Consider the following 15,262-nt stretch of genomic DNA (forward strand, 5'->3'; position numbering starts at 1 on the left):
AAGTCATTACAACTTTATTGTCAACAGGTTCCACATATACAGCAAATATCTTGTACATAGGCAATAAGCAACAAAAGGCGAATATGCCTAAATGTGGTCCGATGTAAAGAAGCAAAAAATACCTCTAATATCTCAAATGGTGCAAAATCCAAACATGTAATTGCAGAAGGTCCCAGGAAATATTCTAAATTGGCCTGTAGCATTGGAGGAAAGTGAATCTAATTTTAGTTCAAATTCAATACCAGTAATAAAACAGACCAAACATGTTACATAAACAAAGACATTATACAGCTACCCAGCATCTATGGCGAAACTGTGCCCTGATTATAGCTATTACATGTCTGAGATGCATCTGCTGTAGTGACTCTCTCCAACCTCTCTCTGTGTGTGTAAAGTGTCATCAGGTCACAGCCAACTTACGGCGACCCCAGCAAGGGGTTTTTAAGGCAAGTGATTAGTGCAAAGTGGTTTGCCATTGCCTTCCTCTGCAGAGTCTTCCTTGGTGGTCTCCCTTCCAACCTAACTTCTGAGATCTGACAAGATCAGGTTATACCATGCTTCTTCCTCTCCCAACCTGCCTTCTAATAGACTTAATTTGTTGAAAGAGAGAAAAATATGACTTGGGACCATATTTGGGGTTGTAGATATTGATAAGTTTGAATGAATGAGGGGGAGCACATCTCATTGCATATTTGTTTTACTGTTTAAAATAGTTGGTCCACAGAGGACATTATGGAACAGCGTTGCAATAAATATAGTTTTGGGAAAACAATTCCAGAGTTTGGCACTACGTATATTTTATATTCTAATGCATGGCATGGTTGGAGACACCTAGGTATCCATGTTGGCTTCTTTATTGCATTCTGGATTTTTCCATTGATAATTGGAAATAGACAGGCAGGAACCCTCAAGGACTTGTGGAAGTCATCTAATTTCCCCCTCCTTCACTATTTCCTCTTTCCCTTTCCTGAAAGCCCCCATAGCCTCTCCCCTTTCCGTGCTTCTAGGGTTGCCAACCTGGAGATCTCTTGGAATCAGGATGGATCTCCCAACTACAGAGATCAGCTCCATTTATGGTTCCAGTTCCTAGTTGGGAAATTCCTGGAGATTTGGGGGTGGAGCCCTGGGAGGGCGAGGTTTGGAGAGGGAAAAGACCTCTGCAAGGTATAATGCCATAGAGTCCACCTTCCAAATTAACCATTTTCTCCAGGAGAACTGATTTCTGTCACCTGGAGAGCAGTTGTGGTTCTGGGACCCTTCAGTGGTCTCTTGTATGACAGAAAATAGATGTAAAGGATTGCACAGAAGTTCCTATGTTAACCAAGAAACTGCTCAATTAAAACTATTACTAGGGGTGCTTAAACACTTGCCAGTTCAGCTCACTTCCTGTTCTCTAATGGTGATCAGAAAGCCAATTGCTCGATGGCTGTTTAGCTGTTCACAATCTGTTTGTGTGTATTGGTAGGAACAGGCTAACTGAGCATTCAGAATCCAGATACGGGCAAAGTTTTTTTTTAGAGAAGAAGGAATCAGGAACAACTCCCAGCTGATCAGCTGCAACTGCAAGTCAGGTTCTTCTGATCTCCCTGGAAATATTGCTGCCTCTCATTCTTACTAAGATATAGCAAATTTGGGGAGGAGGAGGTAATGAGAAGCCCAGCTGATTTCCCTTCTCCCCACCCCAAGTTTGGGCTGCAGATAAAGGAGCTCTTTCCACCCAGCTTGAAGGGGAAGGGAGAGCTCCCTTTTGCAACATCAGTGTAACTATTTTGCTGAGGGGGCAGGATGGATAAAACCCTCATTCCAGCTGATCCCCCAATCAGCTGTAAGTCAGGTTCTGACCAACAGGCAGCTGCAAACTCTTTTCTACAGTTGCACGGTGCAATCCAAGCATATCCCTGGTTAGACTGTGATTTCTGAACAGATAGATTGGTTTGCCAAACAGGTTCACTTATAAATTCACAGCATCCCTAGTGCAGAGTCCAAGGAAGCTGAACAGGGTGCTGTATCTAGTGGTGGGCTAGACTTTCACACTCTGAGGAGGAGGCCATGGTGAATAATAGGTGATTCCTCTCCTCAGGTATGGAGGCAGGCCACATTTCAGTTTCCTGTCTCCACCAGTGAAATCTTCAGATATGGGTTTAAGTCTTGCCTACAGTCAAGTTTCCCTTTGCTAAGCAGTGGAAATACAGACAGCCTCTTGTGGTGGAACCAGAAAAAAAGAATCTTCTTTATGTTGAGGTGTGCTTGACAAAGGCTGGAGGTGTGAATTCCTCGTGCAAAGGTTACAGACTTGGATCCTCGGTCAGCTAGGGATATTCCACATCTTTCCACATAGCAGAGCAAAGGTGGGGGCTGTTTTGCCACCTGATAGGGGGAATTGGCCATCAATGAAAACGTCCTCTATATCTCCAAGTAGGATGTTCCATTCTATAGAAATGTAATAAAAATAAATAAAATTAATGCTATTTTAGATTGGGATGCAAGTACTTTTCAGATGTCGAAGCAGACAGATGGACACTCGATTGAATGTACAGCATGTGAAGGCTGTGTCCTGATTAACTATGAAGAGTGGCTGGGATGCGGCACAGCACTTTAAGGTTCTCCAAGGACTTTTCTAGCTGATAGGGATTTCTGTCTTTTTAAAAATTCTGAAAGCACACAGTTTGAAAGTTCTCTCAAATTCAGAAGTGGCTTACTAAGTAATGGAGGGGTTGTTGTTTGAAAAACACAGGTATAAACACACACGCATAATCATATAGAACTAGTTGCGCAGGCCTTTGGATTTCAGCCTGTTTTGGTACTGTTGGAATGGTAAGGACAAGTTCACCATTAGCAGATTTCTTCAATACTTTACTTACACAGCTGAGTTAGTTTGGTTTTCCCTGTTGCCACATACATCTCAGATAATTCCCCACATAACCTGTTATTCAAGTCAGCCATTTTGTCAACGAAAAGACAAAAGGATTTTGGATTTAGCCCAGGGCAAGGATTCTGAGTAAAACAGGACTGTGCCAGCTGTAACAACTGAAATTACATGGAGGCATCACCTTACAAGAGAGCCAAAGAAGAATCACTCTATCAGTGGAAATTGTCAAGCAACATATGAGTGCCAAATCTGATGAATATTTTGCAGAATGGAACTATTCAGCTAACAGATGTGAACAACTTCTATTAACAAAATATTTCTCTAGTGCAGAGAAATCTGAAATCATTACATACCTATGTCTATGTGTACAAACTTGTCATCGTTTAAATGGGAAAAAATAATTTAATTTTATAGCTCCTTCAATCAGAAGAAATGACTCGTGCAGGACAGACCTCCAGATACTTTCTCCTCTTCAGCTACCAGAATGTTGCTATAGTGCCAGAAGATGACATTCACATGAGATCTGTAGCAATTCCAGATGTTGCAGAGCAAATGGAAATTAATGTCAGGTATCACATGCTACTTATTCACTCTTTTTTCTTAAGATACCATTCTTTTTCTTAAAGCATATTTATATGTAAGCTTGCTGTGTTAAATAAGTAATGAATACATATCCCATGTTACGATTTCAGGTGACATACAGCGACCAGATCTCACCACCACTTATTTCGCACTGAATCGATACCACTTTTTAGTCTCTATGAGGTCACACAGATGTCTGTTCATTAGAAGCTTATCCCTTATAGAACGCAGCAGACAGAGCCATGTTTACTGCATTCTCTAGATAACAGTGTCTTTATAATCACCTGTAAAACTGTCCCCTGATTTGTTGGTCCATAAAACCCTCATATTTCCTTGTTAATGCTGTTATTTTTAATCTGGATGCTTAGAAATAAGTGGGGAGGGGGAGGCTTTCTTCCAAAGACCTGTTATTTACTTTAACACAGATTGCCAATATCTGCCTGTGAGCTTTCCTCACATGCTCCCACTCAGCCTACAAATGGGGCAGAGACCAAGGCCTTCCCTTGATGTTGCCTCCTAGCGTTGGTATTCAGAGGTTACTGCCTCTGAATATAAGGTTCACCTTGGCTGTTAGGTACGGATAGACCTCTCCTTTATGAATCTGCCCTTTTAAAGCCACCTGTGGAAGAAAAAAGGTAAACCTTCCTTGTCCATTGGTTCTTGTAGGTTATCCAGGCTGTGAAACCGTGGTCTTGGAATTTTCTTTCCTGATGTTTCGCCAGCAACTGTGGCAGGCATCTTCAGAGTAGTAACACTGAAGGACAGTGTCTCTCAGTGTCAGGGGTGTAGGAAGAGTAATATATAGTCAGAAAGGGGTTGGGTTTGAGCTGAGTATTGTCCTGCAAAAGTATTGTCCTGTAAGTATCAAGATAATGTGCTAATGAGGGTATGGTATGTTAATATGGAACCATTGTATCCTGAAGTGATCTGTTAATGTGTGTAATCCAAAGCTAATCTGTATGGCTATTGTTGAATGTTGTCTTTGTCTGGAGGTTTTTCAGGGCAGGAAGCCAAGCCTTATTCATTCTTAAACTCTCCTCTTTTCTGTTAAAGTTGTGCTGATGTTTATGAATTTCAATGGCTTCTCTGTGCAATCTCCACAGCTGCAAGGTATACGATATACTCCTGCAGAGGTGAGGGGGTCTCTTTTGTCTGCAGGAGTATATCGTATACCTTGCAGCTGTGGAGAAGTTTACATCGGGACCACAAAACGCAGCATACAAACAAGGATAAAAGAACATGAAAGATACTGCAGACTTGGCCAACCTGAGAAATCAGCAGTGGCTGAACATGGACTGACACAAACAGGACACGGGGTCTTATTCCAAGACACTGAAAGACTGGACAATTCTACCAACTATTTTGTCAGATTGCACAGAGAAGCCATTGAAATTCATAAACATCAGCACAACTTTAACAGAAAAGAGGAGAGTTTAAGAATGAATAAGGCTTGGCTTCCTGCCCTGAAAAACCTCCAGACAAAGACAACATTCAACAATAGCCATACAGATTAGCTTTGGATTACACACATTAACAGATCACTTCAGGATACAATGGTTCCATATTAACATACCATACCCTCATTAGCACATTATCTTGATACTTACAGGACAATACTTTTGCAGGACAATACTCAGCTCAAACCCAACCCCTTTCTGACTATATATTACTCTTCCTACACCCCTGACACTGAGAGACACTGTCCTTCAGTGTTACTACTCTGAAGATGCCTGCCACAGTTGCTGGCGAAACGTCAGGAAAGAAAATTCCAAGACCACGGTTACACAGCCCGGATAACCTACAAGAACCAATGAACTCTGACCGTGAAAGCCTTCGACAATACTTCCTTGTCCAGTTTACAAACAAATTCCTTATCTTGCTCACCCAGGAGCAGTTCTTAACTCCCAATATACACGGCTATTTACAAGCCTGCCTTAAAAAAAGACCAGTATGTTGTGGCATACATTTTGTCAGGGTAGTAGCCACTTCCTCAAGTCTGTCTGTCAAGTCTCTCTTTCTCTCTTTCTCTCTTTCTCTCTTTCTCTCTTTCTCTCTTTCTCTCTCTCTTTCTCTCTCTCTTTCTCTCTCTCTTTCTCCCTCTCTTTCTCCCTCTCTTTCTCTCTTGTGGACTTAAGCCCACCAAGGCACAGTCCATAGTACAGTTATTAAACTTTTAAGAGGGAAGGAACCATGGTGGACTGGGGAAGGTCCCAAAGTCGGTTGCCTGTGTGTCCAGTTGATTTTAGAAATAATCTGGAGGGGGGGATGCCATCTCATTATACTTTTTTGTTAGAGAAGTGACTCAACAACATTGTCCTTTTAGGATACCGTCATCTCCATGTTACTAAAGAATAGCCCCAACAGTATGGCCACTTCAAATTTTCTTTGTACAAGAAAAAAGGCAACTGGAACATACAACATCCCCTCAAAAATGATGATGGAATTTGCCACTGAGGTGCTTCCCCCCACCAACATGACATATTGGAATGAAAAGGGTTCCATTTGTTTTTGCAAATGAAAACTGATCCAGGGAAGCACTGAAGTGAAATGTCATAGTTGTGTGTAGGTTGCTGCAAACAGTGGGCTTTTCTGTATATCATTTATTTCACCACAATATATGCTAGGGGTGGGGGGGGGGGGACACCTCTCCATAATATTGGAAAAGTTAGATGATAGATGTTTTCCTTTATAATTTATGCTGGTTTTCTAACACCTTAGGTTCAAAGTTGGGCACTGTGGAAACACTGGTTTCTGCTGCCATTAACGTGGATTTACTTGATGATATTTGAAATTGGCTTGGGAGTAGTGAATTTAAATATAGTTTTCTTGTGTCTCTCTGTGTTTTTTTAGTTTCCAAAGTGTTGACCTTAAGTAGCAGGGCTGGCAGAAATCTTGCTTGAAACCCTGGAGAGCTGCTAAGTCAGTACATCCTTATCCAATGATTCCATAATCATATGACTTTCTGCCATGTCCTTTTCTAAAAACCCAGTGTTCAGATGTTCCAAACCCTTTTCTGAATCTTTTCTAACCCTATGAAACCCTTTTTAAGATGATAGAACCAGAGCCCTATACTTATGCTCATTATTGACCCCTGCATTACATTTTTATGTTGCTGTTGGGGGGAAAAAGCAGTAGTAAATGAACATTTGTTTGTATTCAATGCTTGCAGTGCTATGACCCATGTTGGCCGTCAGCTTGCAATGATTGGAGATGAATGTAACAGGACATACAGTAGGAAGCTGGAAGATTCACTGTTGTGCCTTGCAAAAGGGTAAGAACTGCTTAAGGAATTTCCTTATATTCTAGTATCTGTAGTAACCTCCTTCACCCTGCAGGGGAGGAAAGCCATTTTTGAAAGTTCCTTTATATTAAAAACAACAACAATCCTATATGTACATTTTTAAAAACAAGTAAAACAGGGGCTGGGCTAAAACTTTTCTCTCTGCAGGGATGTGGGGTGGAAATTTTTCAATTTCTAAACATCCCTTGTTTCATAAAACAAATAATGAACACCTTTGCCAATTTACCATGCTAGGCAAGTTTGTCGGTTTCAAAGTAGTGATTTAATGTTTTTCAGGTGGTTATTCCTAGGAATTATGTATTTTACTGAATTGTAAAGGCAAGGGATTCACCTGATTGGTAGTGCAGGTTAGAGCAAGACCAAAGCTACAATTCTTCTTTATCCATCTCTTCTCACTTGGTGGAAGGGATATTGTAAATACCAATATGATATTGCACTAACAAATAATGATGCCACATAATATGTGTGTGTGTGTTAAGTGCCATCAAGTCACTTCTGACTTAGGATGACCCTATGAATTATTGACCTGCAAGACAGCCTATCATTAACAGCCTTTCTCAGGTCTTTCAAGGAGGCCATGGCTTCCTTGATTGAGTCAATCCATCTCAGATTGGTCTTCCTCTTTTCCTGCCTCCTTCAACTTTTCCTAGCATTGTCGTCTTTTTCAGTGAGTCTTGTCTTCTCATAAACGCAACCACAGTACGATAGCCTGAGTTTAGTCATTTTAGCTTCTAAGGAGAGTTCAGGCTTCATTTGATCTAGAACCTACTTATTTGTCATCTTGGCCATCCGTGGTATCCATAAAACTCTCCACCACCACATTTCAAATGAATCAACTTCCTTCATTATCCAACTTTCACACCCATACATGGTGGTGGGGGATACTATAGCATGAACTATCTTGATCTTGGTTGCAGTGGCACATTCTTACACCTAAGAATCTTTTCTAGCTCCTTTATGGCTGCCCTTCCCGGTCTCAGTCTCCTTCTCATTCCTTGCCAAGGAATAGAAAATCTTTAACAATTTCAGTTTCTTCATTGTCAACCTTAAAGTTATATAATTCTTCAGCCATCATTACTTTTGTCTTTGTGATGTTCAGCTGTAATCCTGCTTTGGCACATTCTGGTTTAACCTTCATCAGTAGTCGTTTCAAGTCTTAATTATTTTCTGCCAGTAATGTGGTGTGATCTGTATATCTTAAATTGTTAATATTTCTTCCACCAATTTTCACTCCACCTTCATCTAAATCTGTTTAGTTTTCCTTTTGATATGTTCTGCATACGGATTGAACAGATACAGAGATAATAAACATCACTATCTGACACCTATGCAAACTGGAAACCACTCTGTTTCTCCATATTATGTCCTAATAGCCTCTTGACCAGGGTACAGGTTGTGCATCAAAACAATTAGTTGTTGTGGCACACCCATTTCTTCGAAACCAACCTTAGCTTTTTATGATCCACATAGTCAGAATCTTTGCTGTAATCTATGGCATTTCTCGTTCCATATATGATAACAGTCTTTGTTGTAAAATTTTGAGCATCCTTTACTTATGTGAGAAATTAATGTGATGGTCTAACAATTGCTGCAGTCTTTGACATCTTTTTTTGGAATTGGAATGTAGATTGAGTATTTCCAGTCTGTGGGCCATTGTTTTGTTTTCCATATTTGTTGGCATATTCTTGTTAAGATTTTGATGGACTCCATTTCTGTTGCTTGAAATAGCTCTATTGATATCCCATCTACTCCTGGTGATTTATTTCTCCCAACTGTTTTGAGTACAGCTTTCACTTCACTTTATAAAACTGCATGTTCTTCAAAAGATTCTTCTTGGAAGGAATCTGTCATCCTTTCATCTTTTCTGTATAGTTCTTCAGTGTATTTCCATCTTTTCTTTATTTTGTCCTGTTCAGTTAATGTATTTTCATATTGATCTTTCATTATGCCTAACCATGGTTTGATTTTTTGGCTCTTGTGGAATAGATCTGTTGTGTTCTCTTCTGTTTCTTTGCACTCGTTATTATACTAGATTTCATTGTCTCTACATGCCAGTCACTGGAACGCTACATCTCGACTTCTGATTATATTTCTGTCCCCTTTTACTTTCGCTTCTTGTCTATCTTTAGCAATTTTAAGAGTTTCACCACTCATCCGTGGAGGCTTTTCATTTCTTGGCTACAGGAATAGTCTTTGTGCACTCTTTCTTGATAATATCTCTGGTTTCAATCCATAGTTCTTCTGGTTAATGTTCACCTGAACTTAGTAATGCATGACTACAGGTAAAGGTAGTCATGTGCAAGCACGAGGTTAATCCTGACCCATGGGGTGACGTCACATCCCGATGTTTAATAGGCAGACTATGTTTACGGGGTGGTTTGCCATTGCCTTCCCCAGTCATCTACACTTTACCCCCAGAAAGCTGGGTACTCATTTTACCAACCTTGAAAGGATGGAAGGCTGAATCAACCTTGAGCCGGCTACCTGAAACTGACTTCCATCAGGATCGAACTCAGGTCGTGAGCTGAGCTTGGACTGCAGTACTGCAGCTTACCACTCTGCGCTTTACAGGGTCTTTAAATTTCTCCGGAATGTTTAGATTGAATTTTGGCAGTATAAATATTTTGGTGTTTTTGTTCAGCGTTACTCTAATTTTTGAGAATAACAATTCATGATCTGTACCACAATCAGCTCCTGATCTTGTTGTAGCAGACTGGAGCTTTTTCTTCTACTGCTTCCAAATATGTATACCACCGTCTGTGTGGCTGCCTGAAACATGTATTCACAATGAGCGGCCTGTTGTCTTTACACAATTTTATGAGTTGCTCTCCTGCTTCATTTCATGCTCCTAGCCCAAGTCTTCCAACAATGTTTGATTCTGCTTTGTATTCTACTTTTGCATTCCAGTCACCTATGATTACAAGCACATTTAGATGTGTGATCAATGTCTTCCTGGGCCCTTGCATGAAATTTCTTCCTCATCAGCATCTGTAGTTGGGGCATAAACTTGAATGATGGTTATGCTGATAGGCTTTCCATGGAGTCTCATTGATATTATTCTGTCAGACTTTTCATTATAGCCCCTGACTGCTTATGCTGCATCTCATCTCACTATTAGAGCAATTCTGTTTCTTCTGTGTAAAACACTTGGTGATTTTCTGACTGAGAATGTCCCAATCCACTCCCAGGATTGCAATGGCACATAGAGGGAAAAACGTTATCAGTATTTTTCTGGGGGTTTTACATACCAGGAAAAAAGTATGGTAATTTAAGGGAGCCAAAAAGCGGATCCCGAATAATGACATTTTTTTTACATTATTCAGGGCCACTTTGGCCCTGCCACCATTAAAAAAAATGGAAGGAATCCCCTCTCTCACTCCCTCTCCCCTCACTTACCAACTAGCGCTGCTGTCACCTCCGAAGTCCACGTGGGCTCGGAGGCGACGCAGAACTGAACACTGGGCTGGGCTTGGCCAAACCCAGTGTTCAGTTCTGCGCTTCCGCCTCGGAACTCCACATGGACTTTGGAGGCGGGAGGCAGTGCCGAGCTGAACGTTCAGCTCAGCGCTGCCTGCTGTCTTCGAGAACCACGTGGAGTTCGGAGGCGGCTGGAATTTTTCGGGTTCAAATTCAATAAAAAATTTTTTTTTTTTGGAAAAGCCAGAAAAAGCCAATATGGCAATTTGGATTTTTAGAAAAATTCTGAGTCTGTTAAATCTGAACCCAAGAAATACTGAAAAAATGGTGCACAGCCCTAAGAGGGATAGAAAAATCACACCACTGCTAAAAAGCTTGATGAGCTAGTATGTGTTTGCATTTTATCTCCAATAGTGAATTTCTGTACTGGTCTTATATTAGGGTTACAGATAAAGAGTGGCTTGTTGGAAAATTTCAGTGTTATGTGTGTATTGCTACATATAATTTCTTCTGTTATATATGTGGTACTACCCTTTGTGAAAATTCCAAGTGTGCCCTGGCATACAGGTCCTTTCATATGCAGGCTGTGTCAGTAGCAACTCACACGGTGATGAGAAAGTAGGAAATACTCATTTCCAAAGTCAGTTTGATAATGGGGAAGTAGTCAGCAGGCTGAAAGAGTTTTCCATATTTAATTACTAGTTGCTTTTATTTGTTTTGGGGAAAATCATTAGAGCTGATTTTTAAACTGAATTCTAATAGAGTAATTTCTCCTTTTCTTTTGTTACTTGATAGGCTAGTGGCCAGTGTTTTCCAAACTTGTATTTGGAGTAATTTTAAGGGTGCTGCTATGAAAACTTTTGGAAGTGTCTTCAACAATGGCTGGAGAAAGATTATTGACTCTGGACGTTGGGTAAGTTTATTTTATTGGCATGTGTAACTTTTTTTCGTCAGGAGTGATTTTCAGAGGCAGAAGGAGCTTTTCGTGTTGGAAAGCATCGAAAAATGCAATTACTTCAGGGCTAAGTGGTTTTTCAGTGTCTTGTTGAGTTTCTGCTCTGAATTTCTCTTGGTTTTTAATCAAATTCCCTATTCTCTCCATGAACAGATTCTTTGGGTTCCTCTTAAGTATGTGTACCGGAGATGGGTGCCAGCCACTGTGTTTGCTCTTTTGATGTGGTGCCTACTCATTTACGACCTGCAGGACTAGTATCGAGAATTGCCACTGAAGGTCACTGCTGGACTTTGACCAATCTACATCACACCCTGGAGGTGCCGTTTGCTTTTAAAAATTCTCTCTGAAGAGCTTTTTTTTCTATTTAAAATGTAGGCTAGTGCTGGCTCACTGCTGTTTTCATACTTTTTTAATACTAATATGGGGTTGTTGCTGGATGACTACCTGGATCTCTTTTTTGAAATATGTATGTTCAAGTGATTAAAGTCTGTATTTTATACGTTTCTTGTTTCATATGGAAAGAGGTTTTTTTAATGGAATTTGGGAAGGTAACAGAAGGAATGCTGGTCATCCTTTTTAATATTTCATTATAAGATGTTTGATAACAATTTTAAATCAGAAAAGTCTTGACAAAATAAAACTGATTTTTCAAAATCATCCAATTTTGTTACTTGCTTTCTTTCATATGGGAGTTGGGCACAGTCCCTCCCACCCACAGGAGCTGTTGAATGCATCCCTCTGTATCTGTGTGCAGTTCACTTATGTTTAAGGGGCTGGTTCCAGTTCAAAGCAATGGAGAGATTTCCGGTTCTGTTCTGATTCACTGAAAAAACTTTGCTAAATTGATATCTGGGCTTTGTTTGATTTCCCTGTTCTTATCCATGAATATCAGTGACATCTCTTTAGATGAGTATTGCACCATATGTCAGTCAGAGGTGCCCTGTCCCATCAGTTGCTACACTTGAAGGAATATGCAGACACAAGAGGCACAGGCAGGGAGACTGAGCTCCCATCCTAGGTACCAGGAGAAATTCTAGGTACCAGGCTGTCATAGCACCTAGAAATTTCACTGTGGCACCTAGTATTTTCCTTCCCTTTCTCCCTTAGAAGCTCCTTGATTCATAAATCTTGAGCAGCATAATTCTAAATCTACTGTTTAAGGGATATAAGGACTGAGATGAATTTTGCTACTCCCAATGTAACCTTAGGTTGTTAGCTCAGACATTGTTACTAGTCCGATCTGCTAGAAGAGGAATATTATATCGTGATCTTAGATCCTCATAAAAACGACATTCTAGGAGCATGTGTACTAGAGAATAAATAGAACCAGAAGAACATGGGCAGGTCCTTTCCGACTATGGTAGGTTCATGTATCTACCTTGCATAACCATAGAAGGGTTAGCATTCAGTCTAACAAGAGAAAGGGCTCTTAAGAAACAAGGGGTTGTCAAGAAATAGGTCTACCTAGAGTTTTCAGTAGTGATTTTATTATACTGTCTCTGAGATCATCAGCAGAAAGGTACAAAGCTTACTTACCATTTCACCATCAGAATGCTTTCTTGTGTGACATAAAATCGTGTGTACACACACAGGAAGCTGCCTTATACTGAATCAGACCCTTGGTCTATCAAAGTCAGTACTGTCTACTCAGACCGGCAGCGGCTCTCCAGGGTCTCAGGCAGAGGTCTTTCACATTACCTACTTGCCTGGTCCCTTTAACTGGAGATGCCGAGGATTGAACCTGGGACCTTCTGCATGCCAAGCAGATGCTCTACCATGTGCTTGTCTTTGCTATCTAAAAAAGGATCTGATCTATATTGAATCTGCTTATATTTTTAACAACACACCAACAACCTATAACCTGTTACACTTGAAATCCTAAGCACACATACCTAGAAGTCTGTGCCACTGAACTCAAGAGACTTATCTCCAGGTAGGCATCCCTGGGGGTGAGGCTCACTGATAAGTTATTCTGAAAGGCTGTTTTTATGTAAAATAACAACCTGATTGAAGGAGAAAGTCCAGGCAGTTTGTGGGAAGGAGAAGGTCTGATGAACTAGACGCATCAGGCTCTAGATGATCTCTGTATGAAATATATGCTTGGCATTGATTTTTTTTTTTTTAAACAGCCATACAAATTAGGGTTTTTCTGATGCCTAAGTCACATGACTAAGTTCTACACAGAACTCAAGATGAGGATGGTGGATTTCTCAATAGTAATATTGGAAATAAGAAATATTCTAGTTTTACCTTCTGTCCGATACATCTAAAACCATTGCCTGTATTCTCCTTGTAAATCCCATTTTAAAAGCAACACTAGTTTTTTCTCCACAGTTGGAAGATCCACCAGCTACTGGCCAAGTGATAACTTGGTTTAGAAAACTAAATGTGATAGAGAACTATTGGATGCTATGAGATTGATGTCTCCCTTTTAAAAGTAATTTTAGAATACTGCAAAGGCCCAATTGTGATTGGGCTCTCAGTGCAGAGCTCTTTTCCCCCATGCCTTTTCAAATGCCAAAAGAGCTTGGTGTGTGTGTGTGAGTGAGAGAGAGAGAGAGACTGTTTTGGCACCTGAAATGGCAAGGGGTGGGGGACGAAGAGCTCCATGCCACAGGATTGGGCCATTGTGGCATTTTCAAATCTCTTTAAAATGGTGACAGCAAACTAGTAGCGACCAGAGGTTATCTGTCATGTTAATTTGGCTCTTATCCTGTTCTGCCAAATGCTTGGGGTGTGGGAGACCTGGGTTCAAATCTCTAGACCAGGAATGTTGAACTCATTTGCTATGAGGGCTGGATATGACATGTCCCTTGGTCGGGCCATGCTATGTCTTGCCAGCCCAGATCTGGACTGGAGGGGGTGGCTGTCTCATCGGCCAAATATGAGCTCTCAAGGGGTCGGATCCGGCCAACAGGACTTATGTTTGACACCCCTGCTCTAGACAGTCACGAAGATCAATTGAATTAAACTTTTCCTCTAGTCCCAATCTACTACACAGCAGAAGAGAGATTTCTCAGTTTTGGGGAATGGGTAGCTGGACAATCCTAGAAAGGGACAGGGCCAAGCCTTGGATCAAAGACCAAGACCCCCAAATACCTAAAAAACAAAATCAAGAAAAAACAGATCCTTATTATATAAGAGAAAAATAAAATTTAATTATTGTTAATGAGAGGTGAGTAGACGAAACACAGTTTACATTCCAATGCAAAAATTCTGAATTAGAATTCATCACGAGATTATACACCAGTTTAAGCAGTTTAATCATATCATAATGTTGATTCTCACTGTCATCCATTCCTCATGGTTCATACTGAATTAGACATTGTTGTCAGAACCCTTGACCTCTTTCACCATTAACAGCAACAATCCCTTGCACAAGGAATCACACCTGAGTGATATACAGTTGCCACAACTCCTCCTATCCCACCTTTTTCTGTGATTTTTGTTACAAACGTCTGGGTAAAATATCCATTTCTGATGTATATGAAGAAGTGACACTTGACACTGAGAGACACTGTCCTTCAGTGTTACTCCTCTGAAGATGCCTGCCACAGCTGCTGGCGAAACGTCAGGAAATGTCAGGAAAGAAAATACCAAGATCACGGTTACACAGCCCGGATAACCTACAAGAACCAATGAACTCTGACAGTAAAAGCCTTCGACAGTATAGTAACAGTTTCACCCAGTTCTTGTTATGGTTTATTGTAACCCTCCATGACTCTTGCCCCAATTCCTTAGCACACAGACACACAGCGATATCCTGCCCAGCAACAAGCTATTCCCTTGCTGTCCTAATACATTTACAGAAAGGAAAAGAGATTATTACCAATTGCTAAATCAGTGGATCTTCCATAGTCAGGGGAAGTCTACCTTGCTGTCTCACCATTGGTGCACAGGAGGTTTTGATGCACCTTTTCCCCCATCCGGATTCTCAAAACTCTGCATGGAGGGTTATTGTGGAGTTTTGAGGATTCAGATGGGGGAAAAGGTGCATCTAGAGTGGCAAAACCTCCCGTGCACCAGTGGCCAGGAACCCCGTGCATTCCACAGGCATTTCTCCTCCGCTTCCGTATTCCGCAAAAGCGGCCCCTGCTGAATTGGCTGCCTCTGACCGCGGACCCGCCGGGGTCCTTTT

General features: G+C 40.9%; 1 protein-coding gene across 1 annotated transcript in view; it reads right to left on the bottom strand.

Annotated features, from left to right (window-relative positions):
* TSPO (translocator protein) overlaps positions 1–15,262 on the bottom strand; it is a 108,329-nt gene that overhangs the window by 27,796 nt on the left and 65,271 nt on the right. The gene's annotated exons all lie outside the window — the stretch shown is intronic.

Source organism: Euleptes europaea, chromosome 3 (assembly GCF_029931775.1).
Source record: "Euleptes europaea isolate rEulEur1 chromosome 3, rEulEur1.hap1, whole genome shotgun sequence".
Lineage (NCBI taxonomy): Eukaryota > Metazoa > Chordata > Lepidosauria > Squamata > Sphaerodactylidae > Euleptes > Euleptes europaea.